Source organism: Ipomoea nil, unplaced genomic scaffold (assembly GCF_001879475.1).
Source record: "Ipomoea nil cultivar Tokyo-kokei standard unplaced genomic scaffold, Asagao_1.1 scaffold0146, whole genome shotgun sequence".
Classification (NCBI taxonomy): domain Eukaryota; kingdom Viridiplantae; phylum Streptophyta; class Magnoliopsida; order Solanales; family Convolvulaceae; genus Ipomoea; species Ipomoea nil.
In genome coordinates, this window is record NW_017616574.1 from 2,879,445 (window position 1) to 2,900,185 (window position 20,741).

General features: G+C 37.8%; 1 long non-coding RNA gene across 1 annotated transcript; it reads right to left on the reverse strand.

Annotated features, from left to right (window-relative positions):
• Positions 1-459: 459 nt before the first annotated feature.
• Positions 460-16,044, reverse strand: LOC109173361. The gene is made up of 3 exons (XR_002052882.1): positions 15,959-16,044; positions 15,845-15,904; positions 460-714 (listed from the first exon to the last, which is right to left on the reverse strand). It is a non-coding gene; the product is annotated as an uncharacterized LOC109173361 (long non-coding RNA).
• Between the last annotated feature and the right edge of the window lie 4,697 nt (positions 16,045-20,741).

Consider the following 20,741-nt stretch of genomic DNA (forward strand, 5'->3'; position numbering starts at 1 on the left):
GATATACTTTAAAGTACTTATTTTAAAAAAATAACATTGGGCATTATCTCAATCGCGCAATGCGCGTAAAAAACTAGTATATATATATATATATATATATATATATATATATATATATATATATATATATATATATATATAAAGGAGTGGTGGCACTGTCCTTATACTAGCTCCGTTGTTGCCCACACAAAGTATGACTCTTCAACAATATTTAAGAGAAATAAAATAGATAATAGATTCCATAAATTTGTCCTTAAATATATTTTACATTAGAGTTTTACAGCTTGATTTACAGAAAATTAAAGTCTAACAATCTCTAAAGATATACTATGGATAAAACTTGTCATATAACTCTAACTGACAAAATATCACATAAACCAGATTAGGTTATTATAATTAACAGGTCCAAACAAAGAAGGTGAATACACAACATTACAAGTTTTACATAGTAACTAACGAAGTAGCTAGCTAGCTACGAAGTAAGCACCCTTATTCCAATAATTCATAAATTAATTAACCTGGATATTGTCGAATCCGGTCCCCTATCATAGCTAATGAAACCGATATTATGACGATGAGAGGAAGGATGGTGGTGCAGCGCAGCTTATCTTGCAGCTGGGCTCCATTAATACTATCTTCCTCCTTGATGGTCTCCAGCTTAGGACAATGAGAACGCGACGGCTTTCTCGGGAAAACCACCGGCGCCGGCGCCACCTCCTCCACCCCTCTGTATTTTATCATCATCATCTTTGCCATTATTATTATTGCTTGCTTTGCTGCTTGCCACCGGAACTATCAACGCAATATAACCTTTCAATCTCTGGCGAAACTCAGCTCCGACGACCAAACGCCGCAAGATTACATGAAACTTGATTGCGTACTTCACTGTACTGTATGGAACACACACACACACACACACACACACACACACACACACACACACACATATATATATATATATATATATATATATATATATATATATATATATATATATATATATATATATATATGCAGCGGGGGTGATGGGATTTTATTATAATATAATAGTGATGGATGGAAGCTAAGGAACCAAACCTTAATTATTGACAGAAAATTAATGTATGTGGTATTATTAATCAAAGATGGCGGCTTGGCGATACACGTGGGCTGAAAGGGGTACACGTGGGCGGAAATGTCATAAATTCCGACCGTCAGTTTGGTGGGGAATCTTGAAAGAATGGACGTTATGTTGTTAGTTGTTGTGGTGCCGTAGGTGGAAATATCTGCAAACCAGACCAGAAAGTGAATTCCATTTCAACAGCGCCCCAAGGGGGAGGCAACAGATGGCGTTGTGACAACTGGGCATACAATGATATTTTTTAAGACGTTACGTGTCCATATATGCCGGCATTATATTGTCGGAATGGAAATATTATTGAAGAAAAACCGTACCTATGCATGTGTACGAGGATGTATGGTCGATTGCTGTGTGATTTTTTTGGATAACTAAACTGACTTTATCCCAAAAATTTTGGGCACTTGCAAGTTGATTTGGATTTTTTTTTTTTAACATTGTTTTAAAATTCAGGTGACTTTGAAAGTTTTTACATTTTGTTATTATTATATTAGTATAATGTGATGTGAAATTGTGAAAGTGAAACCACTTTTTAGAGGGAAAGAGGATTGCATTGATGTATAAAAAATAGTAAAGGAATTGCAAATTTGATGATATAAAACAAATTAAAGACTCACTTTTGAAAGTGAAAGAATATTGTAAGGATAAAGATAGTCTAAGTACTATATTATGAACCATAAAGTTGTCCCTATGCTTAATAAGGCGTAAATTGAGCTAATTTAGATATTAGATTTAACATCAAACTATACACTTCTGCGCGTAGACTCAAACTCATATCTCAATATTTGTATAAAAATCAAATTCCTACCCTACAAACCCTACCACTTGAAACAAGCCCCCGTATTTGTGGCAAGAATCAAACCCTTATCATGTCCTTGGAAACAAATTTAAGTAAAATGCTTATCCATTAATCCAACTTATTTTAAAAACAAAACACAACAGTCAAAAAATCACTTTTCCAAAAAGTTCAAACAAACAAGCTTTATAAACTTGCCTCCTTTTAACGTCTAGGGTCTTTGGACATAGTCCATGTCTCCATGACTCCATTCCAATATAATTATTTGTAATATTTCTTCTCCTCTTCTCCCAAAAAGTTGTTAAGGAATAAGAATTAAATTAATTTAATCTAAATTACACATGAAAATATAATTATTATTTTTTTTGGAAGAAAGAATTTAATTCATAGAATCATCAGCAAGAATCGGAACTACCGGCGCCGATCCAGCATGTCCCATTTGAGTTGTGCTGACCCCCTTCCAATTTTCCCAGTAAGATATGGTTTTATGTGCCACCATATCCCTAACGAATGACACACCCCTCCACACTTTGTCATTACTGCTTTGCCACAACCCCCAACATAGCATCTCAAATTTACATTACACGTCAGATTTGGGCTTTGAAAGATGCTCAAAGAACCATTCAATGAAATTACCTTGGTCATACACTATAGGCTACAGCTGGATAGATGACCAAATCGCAGAGGCATGCACGCAGTCGCGAAAGAGGTGTGTAGTCGACTCTTCTTTCGCTCCACACATATGGCACATAAGAAGACATGCAACACGTTTATTCAGCAACATATCTCGTGTTGGCAGTATGGCCGATGCAAGTTGCCAAGTAAACATACGAACTTTAGGCGGAACCTGCAATTTCCAAATGACATGCCAGTACGGCTTATCAATAACCAACTCCCCTACTAACTTCTGGTAACACGATTTTACAATGTAATTGCCCTTTGGTTCCCCACTCCACACCCATGCATCATCAGGTTGGTGAACACTTACTGGAATTTTTAATATGTAGGCAACATCCCGTTCATTGAACACGTTCCTTACGCAGTTAACATCCCAGCCTGGTGCCCCTACATTCATCAAAGAGCTGACTGGCGCGTCTCTGATTGATTGATCCAAAGCTGTTCGTACAAAAGGGTCCTGAGTAGTCATCAGTCAAGGATCACTCCCTATTTTAGTGGTACGGCCATTCCCTATGCTCCGCCGCGCCCAGCGCGCACAACATTTTTTGCCTCCAAAATCCCCCGCCATATATATGATGGGTTACATCCTAGTTCTGCATAAAAAAAAAAAAAAAAAAAAAAAAAAAAGGTAGTGTGATGATAGTACCTACTTTTTTACACACGCGCGACCCACGAGTCCGGACGAGTAATTAAGCGCCAAGCCTACTTACGCAAGAGAGCAAGGTTCATCTCCCTTAACCTTCTGAATCCAAGACCTCTCCCTTAGCCTTCGGTATACTCATGGCCTGCCAAGATTTCCACCGCAGTCCCCTACTGTCACTTACTGAACCGGACCACCAATATTGGTTGAGAATTACTTCAATTTCCTTACAAAGACTAACGGGTGGCGCAAAGACCATCATTGAGTAACATGGTAACGCTTGCAGCACATTTTTTAGCAACACCTCACGCCCGGCACGTGATAGAAACCTGGAATTCCAGCTTCTCACTCGCTTGAGTATCCACTCTTTCAAAAACCCCAGAATTGCTTTTTTGTTGCGGCCAACCAATGAGGGAAGCCCGAGATACCTCCCCCTTGTGTCACCCGACGAGACCCCCAGAATATTAACCACATTGTTCCTGCCCGGCTCATCAACATTAGAACTAAAGCATAACACAGACTTGTCATAATTAATAAGCTGACCAGTGGCATGTGCATACACATTCATTACCTCTTCATTTGGTAACTTTCTTCAAAATTTGCGCGCAAGAAAATGAAGCAGTCATCTACAAATAAGAGATGCGAAATTGGGGGCGCCCCCATCGCAACACAAACCCCATGCAGCAGCCCCCGACTCATCTGGTTCTCAATCAATGCACTTAACCCTTCCGCAACCATGAGGAACAAATATGGCAAGAGCGGTTCGCCTTGCCTTAGTCCCCAGCCTGGCACGATTGGCCCCAACCAACGTTGTTCATGTAGAATATGGTATTTCACGCAGCTTACGGTCTCCAACAAAATAGTTACCCATTTCTGATTGAAACCCATCTTTAGCATAACTGGCCTCAGGAACCGCCACTCCACCATGTCGTAGGCCTTACTCATATCAAGTTTTAAGGCGGCCACCCCATTCTTCCCTTGCGTCTTTCGTTTTAAGTAATGGTGCACTTCATACGCTAGCATTATGTTGTCCGTTATGAGTCGGCCAGGTACGAAAGCACTCTACACTTTAGATATTGGTTTATCAAGTAGAGGTTTTAATCTATTCACGCAGACCTTTGCAGCTATCTTGTAAAGGATGTTACATAGTGCAATTGGCCGTAAATCCTTCATTGATTCAGGTGCTGGTTTTTTCGGAATTAGAACTACTAACGTATCATTTGCATTAGTCGGCAATGTTGCTGTCTCGAAAAACTGCCTGCAAAATAATGTAACCCCCCCCCCCACCCCCACCCCAATCATAGGCCAAAAATGCTGGTAGAATCCTGGCCCAAAACCATCCGGACTCGGTAACTTATCCGGATGCATGACAAGCACTGCTCGGCGTACTTCCTCCATACTAACTGCCCGTTCCAATTCCATATTATCAGCTGGAGTCACATGGGATCCCACGCATGCAATAACCTCCCTTTCATCACCTGGCTGCGCCGAGAATAGGTCCTGGTAATACTCCACGATCAGTCCTCCAATTTCATCTGCCCCCTCTGTCCACGTACCATCAGTCCTTCTCCATTTCGTTATTCGATTCTGCCGTCTCCTAGTTTTAACAGAGTTGTGAAGGAACCTCGTATTCAGGTCCCCCTCTGTTAGGAATAAAGTGTAATAGTTTTGATGAGCCAAACTTGTATTTTTAGAACTCCCCTATTTATTTTGAGTCTAGTTGTCTATTAGTCTAAGTCCCAAGTCAAGCCATAAAGCTTACGAATTTCTTAGAAAAATATACTTATCCAGAATGTTACTATTTGAGAATTATTTACCTTGGAAAACACCAAAGGATCAAGCGATGAAATGGATAAGGAACAAGGTTGCTAAAGTCAGAGGTTACGGGTTTGAGACTCAATTTCTACCGTTTTGGAAAGGAGATAAAGCTAAGGTGTGAAGGGGACGATGAAGGGGCTGATAGGGGAAGACCAAGAAGCATACTCGAAGTGATTTATTAATCAAATCAAAATGCTACTAAAGCCATTCTGGGAATAAAGATTAAATCCAGAAATATTAACCAATGAGTTTATATGGCGCAATGGTAAAAGCTTGGGAGATATATTTCGTTGGGCTCATGTTTAAATCTAACTAGAAGCATATTTTTGAAAAGATGACACTTGTTAAAGTGCATGCTGCAATGCGGACACATGTAATGCTAAGTTGACTACAAGTTTGGAAGCTTGTGGACATGATAAGGAAGATGCACGTGAATTCTTCTACACATCTTCTTTCTCATTTAAATCTCTTGCTACGTATCTCAAATCATTTCAGAAGAATAAATGTTCAAAGATATATTTTTTACTCAAGCAAGAATCAGCAGCACATCTTTTAGAAGATTTCATCATTTTGAATCCGTCAAGATAAGAAAATTATTTTTCGGAGAAGATTCAGCTGATGAGCCGATATGTATGACTTTTGAAGATTTGTCGGGTGATGATTTTCAAACTCACTGTGGAGAGCCCATCTCTGGCATTAAATCACCGCAATGCAAGTTGGCAATAATGTGTAGCTGATCAAGATGAACGATCAAGATCAACTGATGCTACAACGGTAATATAGCTTCTTCAGCTATATATACCAGATGACTTGAAGACATGAAGCAGAGAAGGCAAGGCAATACAAAGAAGCAAACATAAGCAAAAATTGAAATATCCAATTTGAGCTTTCACGAGAGATTCTTCAAGTCCTTAGAAGAGAAATTTGTTTTCTCTACATTTTATCTCTACTGTGTGTAGAAAGAGGGTTGAGTGTAGCTGTGTGCAAGACACAACCTTGTTGAGTGTAGCTTTGTGTGAGACACTCGTGAGTGTAGCTGTGTGCGAGACACTCATGGTTGTTGAGTGTAGCTGTGTGCGAGACACTCGGTGGTGCTAAGTGTAGCTGTGTGCAAGACACTTAGTTGGTGTAGGAGTATAGCTTTGTGCGAGATACTCGGGATTGAGTGTAGCTGTGTGCAAAACACTCGGGAAGGTTATGTGTAGCACTCGATTCACTATTTGTATCTGGGTGAACGAGATAGTGAATTTCCTCCTTGGAGTGAAAGGAGAAGAGTGGACTAGGCTCATTTACTTACTGCTATAAATTGCTTCTCTCATTTACTTACTGCTTTTATTTATTATTGCATGCATACTAACCCATTTACTATTTGTCTTATTTATTTATCTTATTGTTTGGGTTATGTGACTTTACAAGTGCATGCAGACACAATTCCATTTGGATTCATTCATTGATTCACACGTGATATTGCATACATATTGAGTGAACCATCTCTTTAAATATTTTGTTGTCTTGCATGTTGAATAATTGACTGACCCATTTTATACTGTGCGAATTTATTCATCTGGGTCTAGTAGCTTTCACGTATGCATGTGGGCATAAATTTGCATACTTATTATTTGAGCCTTTGCAAGCATATCCATCATATTGCATGTGATATATCTCTTTGATTTTACGTACCACTTGGTTGTTAAATCATTCCGCTGCACATCTGAGTTACATATCTTGTTACTTAGAGTTGAAATTACCAAAGTGTTATTTTTTTTATTTTTTTTTGAAAATACCAAAGTGTTATTAATTGTGAAAAAGTTTAAAAAGTCTATTCACCCCCCCCCCCCTCTAGACTTTTTACCACCCTATCGGGACCAACAATTGGTATCAGAGTAGTTGTCTATTTGAGTTAATTTTGACTGCTAGACAGATCTCGAAAAATCTAGATGATGAAAAGAGATATGGCTCTTGCCCAAAATTTATTATTTTCTCTAAAAAAATTTGATGATTGGAAAATTCGCATGCAGGTACATTTATCTGCACTACATGATGAAATGTGGGAATAATCACTAATGGTCCAATTGAAATCTTGCAAGTGAACACTGCTTCAGTACAAACAAGTGATACTCCACAGTACGTTCCAAAGCCTAAAGTGGAATGGACTCGTGAAGATAGAACACGAAATAACTCGGATAATATTGCCAAGGATATTTTGTTCAAACCTATCGATGATACGATATTTCCAAAGGTGCGAAAATGCCAATCAGCAAAAGAAGTTTGGGAGACACTCATCCAAATTGGTGAAGGAGACGAACAAGAAAAGGATAATAAATCACCATAGCATTAAAGAAATTTGAGGATTTCAAAATGCTAAGTGGCGAGAATATTACCAACATGGAAACAAGATTTGCCAAAATCTTAGGAGAAATTAATGATCTTAAAAAGACATTAATCAATAGGAAATTTCTCTCAAAATCCTACGTGGTTTACCGTTAAGTTGGGATATGAAAGTCACTGCCATGCATGATCATAGAGATCTAAAGACTCTATCAACTGATAAGCTTTTTAGTGATCTAAAAGCCTATGAGTTTGAAATGAAGTCAAGGACAGAGGAAGAACACGGAGAAAAGAACAATGCACTAGTTGCCGAACAACCATCCACGTCAAGGTCAATAGATAATAGTGAATTATTAAATAATGAAAACTTTGCTTTGTTTGTCAGGAAATTCAAGAGGTTTATGAGGAAAAACAATCATAAAAGTTTTCCTAAAGCAAGCACATCATGAAGGCATAAAAAGGAAACCATGGAGGACAATTTGAATTTATGCTACAACTGTAGAAAGCCTGGACATTTTATGACCGAATGTCCTTATCCCAAGGTAAGCAAAAATCAATCTAACACCGTGCAGGAGGAAACCAAAGTCAAGGATAGGAGATTCAACAAGAAAGACAAAAGGAAAGCTCTTATTAGTGACCCACTAGAAACAAGTGAGTCTGAGGAATCTTCTAGCAATGAAAGTGACAGTTCTACAGACGATACTGCACTATTTGGAATGAGCATGTCAAGCAATTCAAATAGTCAAGATCTATGGCTTATGGCACACGAAACAGATGATGATGAGGTAACTTCTAAATCTTTTGGTTCTGTAAGCTCATCTTTCTCTAAAGAGTCTATCTTTCATATAATGAAGGATTGTCAAACCATGATGGACACTTACTCGCAAATCAAGGAGCGCAATAATTTACTGATTCTTGAAAAAGATCAACTAAATGAAAAATTGCAAAATGCTCTATCTGAGATACGAGACTTGAAAGCCGAAAATATTCGACTCCAAGAAGAGTGTAAATCAAGGGAAGTGAGAGAACACAACCTAAGGGAAGTAATAGCAACATTTACTCATTCATCCAAAATAATGGATAAAATGGTAAATATGCAAAAATCCTCAGGAGATAAAACCGAACTTGGTTATGATCCATCGTGTTCTCAAGCCTCTGAAAAATTGACCAATTCTACTACTGCTTTAAATAATAAAGTTTAGGTAGTAAAATTTGTAAAAGGTCAAGATAGCACAATGAGACAAGGAATTGGTTACCAAGCTAATGCCAAAAATATTACTGCAAGGCCGAAGCCTCAAAGAAAATTTAATTCGCCAATGCAGTCAAATAATAGGCAAAAGTTTGTTCCTAAATGAAAATATACCAATGAGTCAAGTGCACAAAGTCCTCATAGGAAAATGGGAAGAACTCCAATGATTGGGGCAGGGAGACTTTATCCCTCTGAACAAGATTGGTTTGATGAAATTAAACCATGGACCAAGTCTAGGTTTAATGCCTTCCATAGGCTCAAACAAATCTCTTCCCAAGTGCCAAAAGATCGATTCAATTTTCAAAACCGGGCACCAAAAACCTTTTCGAAAATTAGGTATGATTATAATATTTTCAATGGTTACGAATCACCTAATCTTGGTTCAATAAGAACTAGGAGGATTTGGGTACCAAAAAGGACTAACACTCGAGGACCCAAATTAAGTTGGGTACCTAAAAATGCGTAAATTGTTTGCAGGAAACTTGGTACTTCGATAGTGGATGGTCTCGACACATGACTGGAAATAAATCTAGTCTTGTGGATTTTAAAAATATCGATGGACCAAAAGTTATATTTGGAGGAAATGATCGATATGGCACAACCAAAGGAATAGGAACTGATGAGTAGAATACTTGAAAAAATGATTAGTTTTTTTTTTATTCTTGTTTTTCTTTCTTGTTTAACATCTAACTATTAGTTATTATTACACAGCCCTTCTGGAAAATTAGTTCAGATTGAACATGCCTTAACTGTTGTTGGTTCCGGGCAAACATCTTTCGTGATAAAAGGTAATTAAATCATGTATAATGAGTTATGTACCTAGATGTATGGACTGCATATTCATTTAATAGCCATGTTGCAAATACAAAAATACTAGTACTTGTTTGGTTAACCATGACCTTTGGGCTTTGTCTCTGCTTAGTAAATGAAACAATAAACCAATACCATATTCTCTTGGTGGTAAATTGCAAGAGATCAATTTGGATCATACCAAATTAAGGAAATTGTTTAAAGTTGAAGTCAATGCAAAAGACCAACCTAATAATGTGTCTATTTATCTTGTCTTTGGCAGGGAACTTCAGTAAACATAATTGTAGGATCTCAGGTCTGGTTCGAGGACCCAGATGCAGCTTGGCTTGATGGTGAAGTGCACAAAATTAATGGTGATAAAATAGAGATCCAGACAAGTGATGGCAAAAAGGTACTGCAAGTTGATATTCTCATTCTTTTATTTTGTCAGATTTATTTAAAAATTGCTTTTTGGTAATTTAGATTGAAAATCAAATTTCCATTAACTTCTTTGCTTTATGGCCATCAGAGAAATAAAGTTATGTCTTAATTTATGATTTCATGGCCTTCATTGTTATCAAGATCCAACAAGAAGATTACACAAAAGAGGCTATTGATTGGAGCTACATTGAATTTGTGGATAACCAAAATGTTTTAGATCTTATTGAAAAGGTATGCCACTTTCCCCTTGAGAAAATTACTCTAGTGTCTTCAGTATTGGTTTTTATAACAAATGTTGCCTTTCTATCATTAGTATTAAGGGTAAAGGTTGACTACTGAGTCAACTAAAGAGAAAACAATTCTTTTCTCACTCCGAGTAGAGTAGGTTGAGTTACTAGGAGGCAATTTATTTTCTGTCTATCTCTCTCTCAAAATTTCTTAATTTCCTCCTTTCTTATTTATTTGTTTTACATTTTGACTTCTTTATTCTATGTCTTCATTTCTTTCAGCTTGTTATCATTTCAAACTCTAGAGCAAATGGTGAAATGTAGAAGTCCCTCAAATTGCAATAGTTAAACACGTTCTTGAATCTTGGTATTACTGCATTCCAATGTCAAGTGGGAGACCTTGACATACTATGCAAATAAATATAAAATAAAAAAATATAATGCGCGTCAATAGTTAAGGAACTTTGGATGCTATTGTATTTTTTAAAATAAAAATAAACACTTTAGGCGTCTTAAGTTCAAGAACTATAGACGCATAAAAGTGTTTTTATTTTTAAAAAAGGAATACACGTCCAAAGTTAGTGAACTTTGGATGCCTATTATAGTTTTGCGCGTCCAAAGTTACCTTTGACGCGAATTGTTCAAACAATTAGCGTCTCCCACTTACGCGTCCAAGCAACTTTGGACGCGTATTAGCCTTAACATTGGACGCGAATGACTGTTTCTGTACTAGTGAACTCAAATTCCACTAGGCTGCTATCAACCACCGCCTCTCGAAACCCATTCAAAAGCCATTGAGGGTGTGGTACCCGTCCTCGTTTCTCATTCGAATTTCGCAAGTCGTTGAAGTCACACATGACGACCCACGGTAGGCTACTTATACTTGCCAACGTGCGTAACAACTTCCAGGAATCCCTCCGGCGGTGTCTCTTCGGGAGTCCATAGAATCCAGTAAGTTTGAACTTGGGACTACCCACGTCTAAAACCACTGTTGTGTCTATATGATTTGTTGAAAACCCTGTTATGTCCACCTCAACCGCATCATCCCATAGTAAGGCCAAACCCCCACTGTGTCCCTAGTAGAGCCGTCAAAATGGGCTTAGCCCGCCGGGCTTTTCCGCCCCGCCCGCCAAAAGGGCGGGGTGGGCTCATGTTTTTGAAGCCCGTTTTAAAAACGGGCTTTTTTGCCCGCGGGCTTGGCGGGGCGGGCTGGCGGGCTAGCCCGCCAGCCCGCTTGTATTTTTTTTTTTTTTTATAACTATTCTAATTTCTAAATTCTAAATAAAAAAACCCTAAGTCCTAAGACTCCTAACTCCGCAGACAGACCCAAGACACACCGTCTTGGCCGTCTCCCTCTCTCCCTAATCCGATTGCGAAAGTGCGACTGTGCAAATCACCGGCGACCCACCGCGAATCACCGGCAACCCACCGCGAATCACCGGCGACCCATTACTGTACTGTACAGGCTGGACGCAGGACGCCACTCGCCAGCCTCCAGGAGTTCAGGTAATTATTTTTTTCATTCCCTTTCAAATTACTGTACTGTACTGACTACTGATATATTAGTATATTAATATTACTATTTAATATATATAATAAATAATAATGTATATATAATATAATAATAATTTAGACTGTGTAAGCAACTCGTGAACACTGGACAGTAATATACAATGTTGCTCGTGGACAGTAATATACTTATATACAAGCCATAATGACATTATAATTTATAATCATTATAAATTATAGTCTATAATTTAAGCCATTCACTATAAATTATATAAATAGTTGAATACATGATACTATTAAAAAAAAAAAAAAAAAAAAAAAAAAAAAAAAGTTGGCGGGCTAGGCGGGGGCCCGCGGGCTTACGGAGGGGTGGGGCGGGCTGCCCCTTCCTAAGCCCGTTTCCTTGGCGGGCTTTTTAGCCCGCCCCGCCAAAGGGCAGGCTTTGGCGGGCCCCGCCCCGCCAGCCCGTATTGATAGCTCTAGTCCCTAGGCATCCACAACAAGCATACTGCCATAACCCAACCTTATTCTAATCGGCTCCATCTTCTGCTTCGTTAATAGTGTTTCCATTAAGAACATAATTTTCGGCTTTTTATCACGGACAAAATCCGCCAGTACATGAACTTCCGTAGGGTTGCCAAGCCCTCGGCATTTCTACGTTAGGATATTCATGGTCTTTGGCGGGCTTGCTCCGCAAGTCCCGCCTCCTACAAGTTTTTTGAACCTGTAGCCTCACACTCCATTGCCTCAGTAACGCTCGCATCAGTTCGCCTTCTTTTCTGTTCAGCCATAGTCATAGTTGGCAACTGACCAGGATCAGAACCGTGACTGTGCTACTTCACTCTACGCAATTCAGAGTCGGTCGAATGACTCACAGAATCCATCAATGCAGACTTCCACTTCTGGCATTCAGAATTAGCCTCTGGCGGAATCCAATGATGGCCATTCCCCAGCACTCCCCTACGAATGCCCGCCTTTAGCCAGGCCCCATAAGGTTTCTCAGCACCCTGTTCCATCGTGAAATACTTATGGCAATGCTTGTCGACGTGGCCTATGACGCCGCACAAGAAGCAAAACGTTGGCAACCACTCGTACTTAAACCCAATATATGACCAGTCACTATTATCCTTTCTCAATTTCATCTGCTTCTTTAAGGGTTTCGCGACGTCTATCGCGACTCGGACCCGGTAGAAACTCCTCATACTCCAGTCAAAATTCCGTTCGTCCGTCTGGATAAAGGATCCCAAGAATGACCAAATGGCTATAACCACTACTTCAGAATGGAACCCCGGTGGCAGCGCATGAATTTGTACCCAGAAGTCCGCATGTGTTAGTGCGATTGTCTCTGGGTCCTGGCCCTGTGCTACCCTCCTTATGATCAACTCGTACGTCCAGGATCCCTCACTTATGATCCGTGTGAGATCTTTCTCGTGATAGAAACGAAACAGGTACTTATGATCACCAAGCTCCTTCATATTCAACCCCATAACCGGTCTCCACACCGTAGCCATGGTGTCAGGAAAAAACCCTAGCCGAATAGGTTTATCCGTGACCAATCTTCCTACGGCATAGAACACATCCTCCGCTTCCGCATTATCAACTGGCGCATTGGGCAATTGCATAGATATTTCATCATCGTCTACGTCCGCCCAGGGTTTGATTCACACACAGACTTGCGACATCGGGCTGAGTGGCTTGGGAGGCCATGCTCTAACCGCTAACGTCGGACCCTTCTCGATCGCCGATGGTGGTATTGGAATAACCTTCAAGTAGTCAACAAACCCTAGTAGTCATCGTAGGCTCGCGGAAACGGCGAGAAGAAAACTCTTAAATATTCACTGAAATAGATTAAAAGTAACCAGTACTTCATGTCAATTGTTAATGTGGCAATTAACATTTAAAATTTTAATTTTAATTTTATTTATCTATTTTAACATTTAGAATTTTTTATTTAAAAAAAGGAAAAATTGTACTTTATGCCCCTTCATAATATACCAATTATCAATGTCACCCCTGAATTATTAGTGGTGTAAATGATGCCCCTCAATTTTTAAAACGGTACATATAGTGCCCTCCCATAGTATAAATGTTGCCCCTCATTTTTCTAAAACGGTACATATATTGCCCTTCCCGTACAGTACGGCCGGAGGGGCAATATATGTACCATTTTAAAAATTGAGGGGGAACAAATTGCACTTTTGGTCCTGTGAGTAGTATGGTACTGGCAATTTGAGTACGTGACTTTCAAAACTCCCAATTTAAACCTTTAACTATGCAAAATTTGGCAGATTTGGTCCTCCCGGCCAAATTGCCTGCCAATTTTGGCCGGAAAAACATAAATTGGTTCGAATTTATTTGTGTTGAGGGCAAAATCGTCATTTCACTCCCTTCTTCTTCATTCTCCCTTTCTTCTTCGTTCGTCTTCTTCTTTCTTTCTTCTTCTTTGCTGCTAATACATAAAAATGAAGCACTTTTGTCCGATCCCAGGTCGCATCTGAACAACGTTAAGTAGTGGTAAACATCATAGGATACAACAGGGGATTCTGGGAGTGATAGGTTTTTGTAGAAAGTCTCGCAACTGCTTTTCATCAGAAGGATTTCCAGGTCGCGATCCAGGACGCGGAGAAAATTACCCTCTTTCTCGACCACCTTGTACTTCTTCCCGACCAAATCTAGTCTCGGGGGTGTGGTTTTGCGGCGCAATCCAGCTTAATCAGCCCGCAATCCGGCCGGGGAGATTCGCAGAAGGGGAATCCCACAGTACCCAGAAACCCGCAGGTGAAATCCTTACAGTCTTGATTCTGGGTTGTTTCATTGGAGTCTGCTAAATGGAAATTCAAGAAAATCTGACAAAGAAGAATCAACAAACTGGGGAAACAGATTCTTGCCATGTCTCTCTCTATATATCTATCTATCTCTATAGCTTGGATTGAAGGGAGCAGGAACACTATAGTAAGATGAAGGAGATGGCGATCGTTGCTTTAAGTATACGTTCCATGCATTGATCAAACGCGCAATTTGACTTGGAAATTATTGCTGAGACTGAGGGGATATTGTAAATTTCTTTTTTGTAAAGATGACAAGAAAAGAGACAAATTAAAGAGAGTGGCAGAGACAAAGAATGGGACCTTTTGAAGAAGACAAAGTAGTGGAATTTCATTGGTGTCTCATTGACTAGGATGTGAAGAATAGTGCTTGACTCTTGATTAGCAGCAAAGAAGAAGAAAGAAAGAAGAAGAAGAACGAAGAAGAAGGGAGAATGAAGAAGAAGGGAGTGAAATGACGATTTTGCCCTCAACACAAATAAATTCGAACCAATTTATGTTTTTTCGGCCAAAATTGGTCGGCAATTTGACCCGGAGGACCAAATCTGTCAATTTTTGCATAGTTAAAGGTTTAAATTGGGAGTTTTGAAAGTCACGTACTCAAATTGCCAGTACCATACTACTCACAGGACCAAAAGTGCAATTTGTTCATTGAGGGGCAACATTTACACCACTAATAATTCAGGAGTGACATTGATAATTGACAAATTATAAAGGGGCATAAATTACAATTTTCCCTTTAAAAAATCCAACAACCATTTGTCTCCGATCTAGAGACAAAGGGGTTTTTTTTTTTTTTTTTTTAGTGTTGAAATTTAAAAATAACAATAATAATAAATGTTAACTGCCACATTAACACTTGATCTGGATTACTAGCCATTTTTGGTTTAATTGTACGATTTAAATTTGTGTCAATTGTATTCTTTTTGAGTTAGACAATCTAATAAATTATATTTTCTTGCAGTGTATATTTAGATTGTTAATTTTACAGGATATGCCCTTACCTAGGTCCCATACTTGGAGGAGGGCGCACCCTAGACAAATTTTACTGTGGATTATGAAGTATGTATTATTTTAATTACACTCCAGTTTCATTTAACAATATTGCTATGTTTTTTTAGTTTCATTTTCCCTTCACACTAATTTTATTATCCCTCCACACTAGTTTCATTATAACAATACTAAAGTATCACTTTAACTCTACTAAGTTTCATTTGATAATATACATTAACCTCGAACTTGTCCAATCCGGTCCCTATATCATAGCTAATGAAACAGATCGAGATTATGATGATGAGAGGAACGATGCTGCTGCAGCATATCTTGTAGCTGGGCTCCATTAATATTATCTTCCTCCTTGATGGTCTCCAGCTTAGGACAATGAGAACGCGACGACTTTCTCGGGAAAACCACCGAGTCGGCGCCACCTCCTCCACCAAACTGTATCTTACCACCATCATCTTCGCCATTATTATTATTATTGCTTGCTTTGCTACTTGCCACCGGAACTATGAATAGCTGCCCAAAATATATTCTTCCACGCAAAATAACCTTTCAATCTCTGGCGAAACTCCGACGACCAAACGCCGCAAGATTAGAAGAAACTTGATTGCGTACTTCATTGTCCTGCATGAAACATATATGCAGCGGGGTGATGGGATTTTATAATATAATAGTATGGATGGAAGCTAAGGAATCAAACCTTAATTATTGACAGGAAATTAATTAATGTGGACATGTGGTATTATTAAGAGCATCCATATCAGGGGTTATTTGGAATAGTACCTGTTGATATGGATGAGAGAGAAAAATGGGTTTCTTATGCAAGAAAGATCAGAGTTATTTGTGGGATTCACCTGGAGAGAGAAAACAAAAACAAAAACAAGAAAAAAGGGAGCTGTGCGTGTTTCGCGCATAGCAGAAGCCCACACAGGCGCGTGCATTGCACGCGTCCGGTGGCGCGACAGGGCGCGGCTGACAGTCTCTTTTCATATTGTTTTTTTTTTTAAAAATAAATTTTGCTTTATTTTTTTTTCTTTTTTCTCTCATCTCTCTTATTCTCTTTCCTAATCACACTTACAAAAATTCCTCAAAAATCACAAAATACCTCCACTATTATGGATGCTCTAATCAAATATGGTGGCGTGGCGATACACGTGGCCAGAATCATAAATTCCAACCATCAGTTTGTTGTGGAAATATCTGTAGATCATACCAGAATGGCAAAAACCAAAGTGAGTTCCACTTCATTGTTCCTAAAAGATTGAATTCCCAACCTCAAAGACTCACACGCTATAATTGGACAAAACATTTGCGATGATGTAAATTAAGGTAACTCAACTAAACACAAAAGTTAGAAGGAGTCCCTCACTATAAGATGTTGCTCCTATACTGTCTCTGATGAGACCTGATCCCGAGGCACAAATTTCACACATGTGATCCCTGAATTCCATTTCAACAGCGCCGGAAGAGGGAGGCAACAGACGGCGTTGCGACAACTGGCCGGGCATACAACGATATTTTTTAAGTCGTTATGTGTCCAAATCTACCCGCATTGTCGGAATGGAATTATTATTGAAGGAAAGCCTAATAATGTGTACGAGGATGTTAGATATTTTAAAATTCAGGTGGCTGGAAAGATTTCACATTTTGTTATTAGGAAAAATAACACTTTTTTTCCTTAAATTATATGCTTATAGCACTTTTTCCTTCTGAATTATTTATGTATCCACATTAGCCCCACCAATCATTATAAAAGTGGCGATTTTTATCTTTGATATATTAAATAGACATTTCTACTCATAAAATAAATATTTTATTTACTTTTCTTCTTCAACAAATTATTGTTTATACGTAGGAATGACCACGGTTCGGTTCGAACTGAACCGGACACTTAGCAATCAAATCGAAAATTTGCAGTTATGATTCAGAACCAAAATCCAATATTTGGGTTTCAATTTATTAAAATCGTGAACTGAAAAAATTGGATCCTGAACCGTGAACCGGAGGTTCGAATCAGAACAACTACTAGCATTAGCTTAAAATTAGAATTATAATATTTGCAAATAGTTTGTTCTTTTTTGCATTTATTCTGATTCTCACATATAACATTTCGTTTTGATTTTGAACCGTCAGTTCACGGTTTCGGATCCAATTTGAACTACTGGTTCAAACTTTCTTTTAAAATTTTATTTTTTATTTTTTTAAAAAAATATTCTAAATTCAACAATTGATGTATTTTATTTTTTCAATTTAGAACATGAACTAGCAGTTTTGGTTCGCGATTTTAATAAACTCTAAATATCGGGTTCCGGTTCTAAATTGTCATCAGAACCTTTCTGTTTTGTTGCTATAGTATCTGTTCGATTTGAACCAAATCGTGGTTATAATTTGTTGGAGAAGAAAAATAAATAAAATATTTATTTTATGGGTAAATATGTCCATTTAACATATCATGGGGAAAAACAACCACTTAAATAATTCAAGGGGAAAAAGTGCTATAAGTATATAACATGGGGGGTCGAAGTGTCATTTTCCCTTGTTATTATATTATAATGTGATGTGAATGTGAGACCACTTTTTTTTAGAGTTAAAGAGGATTGAATGGATGTAGAAAAATAGTAAAGGAATTGCAAATTTGATGATGTAAGAGTAAAACTCACTCTTGAAAGTGAGTGAATATTACAGAGATAAAAATACCTAAGTACTATATTATGAACCATGAAGTTGTTCTGATGCTCAATAAGACATAAATTGAGCTAATTTAGACTTAAGATTTAACATCAAACTATACACTTCTGCGCGGATTCAAACTTAACTCTCAATATTTGTGTCAAAAATCAAATCCATATCCTACTGACTCTACTGTTGAAAACAAGTTTCAGTGTTTGTAGGGCTGTTAACGAACCGAACATAAACGAACGGAGGTTGTTCGTGTTCGTTTGTTAAGGAATTTGGAGTGTTCGTGTTCGTTTGTTAAGGTTTTTGAAAATCTTGTTCGTGTTCGTTTGTTAAGCGTTCGTTAGTGTTTGTTAACGTTCGCGAACATGTTCACGAACGTGTTCGTTAACGTTAACGAACATGTTCGCGAACATGTTTGTCAACGTTCGTGAACACGTTCGCAAACGTGTTCGTTAACGTTAACAAACACGTTCACAAACATGTTCATTAACAAGCACGTTCACGAACATATTCATTTATGTTCATGAATACTTAATAAACAAACACCTACACATGTTTATGATCACAATTCGTTCGTGAACAATAAATAATATACGTTCACGAACAATAATCAAACAAACAACACAACTACAAAATTAATATAATATAATATAATATATGTTTGTGAACATGTTCGCGAACATTATTAAACGAACACAAACGAGCTTGTTCACGAACATTATTAAACGAACATAAACGAGCTTGTTCACGAACATTAGTAAACGAACACAAACGAACTTGTTCACGATCTCTTAGCAAACGAGCTTACAAATGTTCAAGCTCTGTTCGTTTATTAACCGAGCTCTAAATTTTGTTTGTTAATGTTCATTTACCTTAACAAACGAACATAAACGAACGTTTACCGAACACGAACACGAGTAGTTTGCCGAAAGCTCTGTTGGCTAACACCTTTGTAGCATAAATCAAACTTTTATCATGTCCACTAATCCAACTTGTTTTAAAAACAAAGCACAACAGTCAAAAAATCATTTTTTTTTTCCAACAAGTTCAAACAAACAAGCTTTCTAAAATGGCCTCCTTAGCTTACAGACGAAAATGTATTTTTAAGTCATATAATATGTAATTTGACTCTCTAAATAAACTATATTTGTTCAATTAAAACAAAAGTAACCAGTACTTCATGTCAATTACTGATGTGATGGGTAACATTCAAAATTTTAATTTATTTATTTTAATAATTTTAAATATAATAAGTAATTTTTTTTTTGATAAGTTAATAAGTACAATTTTAATAAAGTTTAATAATTTTATTGTTCCCGCAGATCAAACTACAATATTTTTGAAGAGTTAGGGGTGGACAATAAAAGATTAAAGACTAAAACAGCTATCAAGGAACAATTGAAAGACTAAAATTGTATTTTTTTTTTTCCTTTAACCTTTGATATAGGTTAACATTGGTGATTTGGTATAGCTGTATAAGTGGTAATAATATAACTATATATGATATACCTAACTGTATCAAGTATAATTGCACCTGATTGTATCAGTATTATTGACACCCGTGCAATATTGGTGTCTCCGCGTGGAAAAATTCCAATTATCATTTTTTAGAAAAGAAATGCTTGGTGATGGTTGCAGGCAATGAAAGAGAGTCAGATATTAACAGAATAAAAGGCCTATAGCTAAGCCCTTGCCCTAAAAGTGTTGGAATTGGCCTGTTCTTGTCGCGGTTTCCAATTTCTGCAGGGGCCAGTTTGTGTACCAATATCCCATATTTCAATTTGGGTTGGTAGCCAACATGCAGCCCAAGCCAAACAATCCAGAAATGTTAAAGCACAAAGGAAGAAACGCCAATTGTTATATCTTGGATCAAGTTTCATATTACATTTTGAACCTGATACAACAATTATGTATTTTCAATTAACATATTTTGTATCTACAGTTAACAAATATCTATTGTTGACACATAATATGATAGCTTAAAAAATGTGTCAACTATAGTCTATATATACAAAATCTGAAGGTCATTTTTGGATCAAGATCTACAATGCAAGGTAGACCCTAGTCCATAATATAATTTGCCCAGAAACGCAATCAAGCTACAACTTGCAGACAAACCAAGTTTTCTCTTCTCTTGGGTAACTTCAGCATACAAAAATGACACAGAAAATAACAGAACATAAAACTATCAGCACCTCCATGACCACTGAACCAACAGCTATCATCATCTTGCCCCAAATTCACTAAGAAGTTAACTACTCTCCCAGAAAACATGGTGAACACCAATGAATCTATCACATCTCTGAACAGACAAACAAGTTCTACCATTAAAACAGTCTAAAGCTCACCCAGAGTCCCAGACATTGTATATTATTCACCTGTACAATCACCAGAAGAAAGTAGTCAAGAAACCCACAACCACTGCCCTATTTGAGTCAATGCTATCCTCCTATTTCCCAGAAATACTCCACAGATCATAGAAAAGCATAATCATTGATCTGTGTATAACTTCTTGCAATACTGGCAAACTATGCAATTCATACAAACATATCCCACTGCCCATTTCTGAACATATCCCTTTCAGCTTTCAGCTTTCAGCATTAAATTTTGGAAAAAGCTATGCAAATAAAAGAACATAACTCT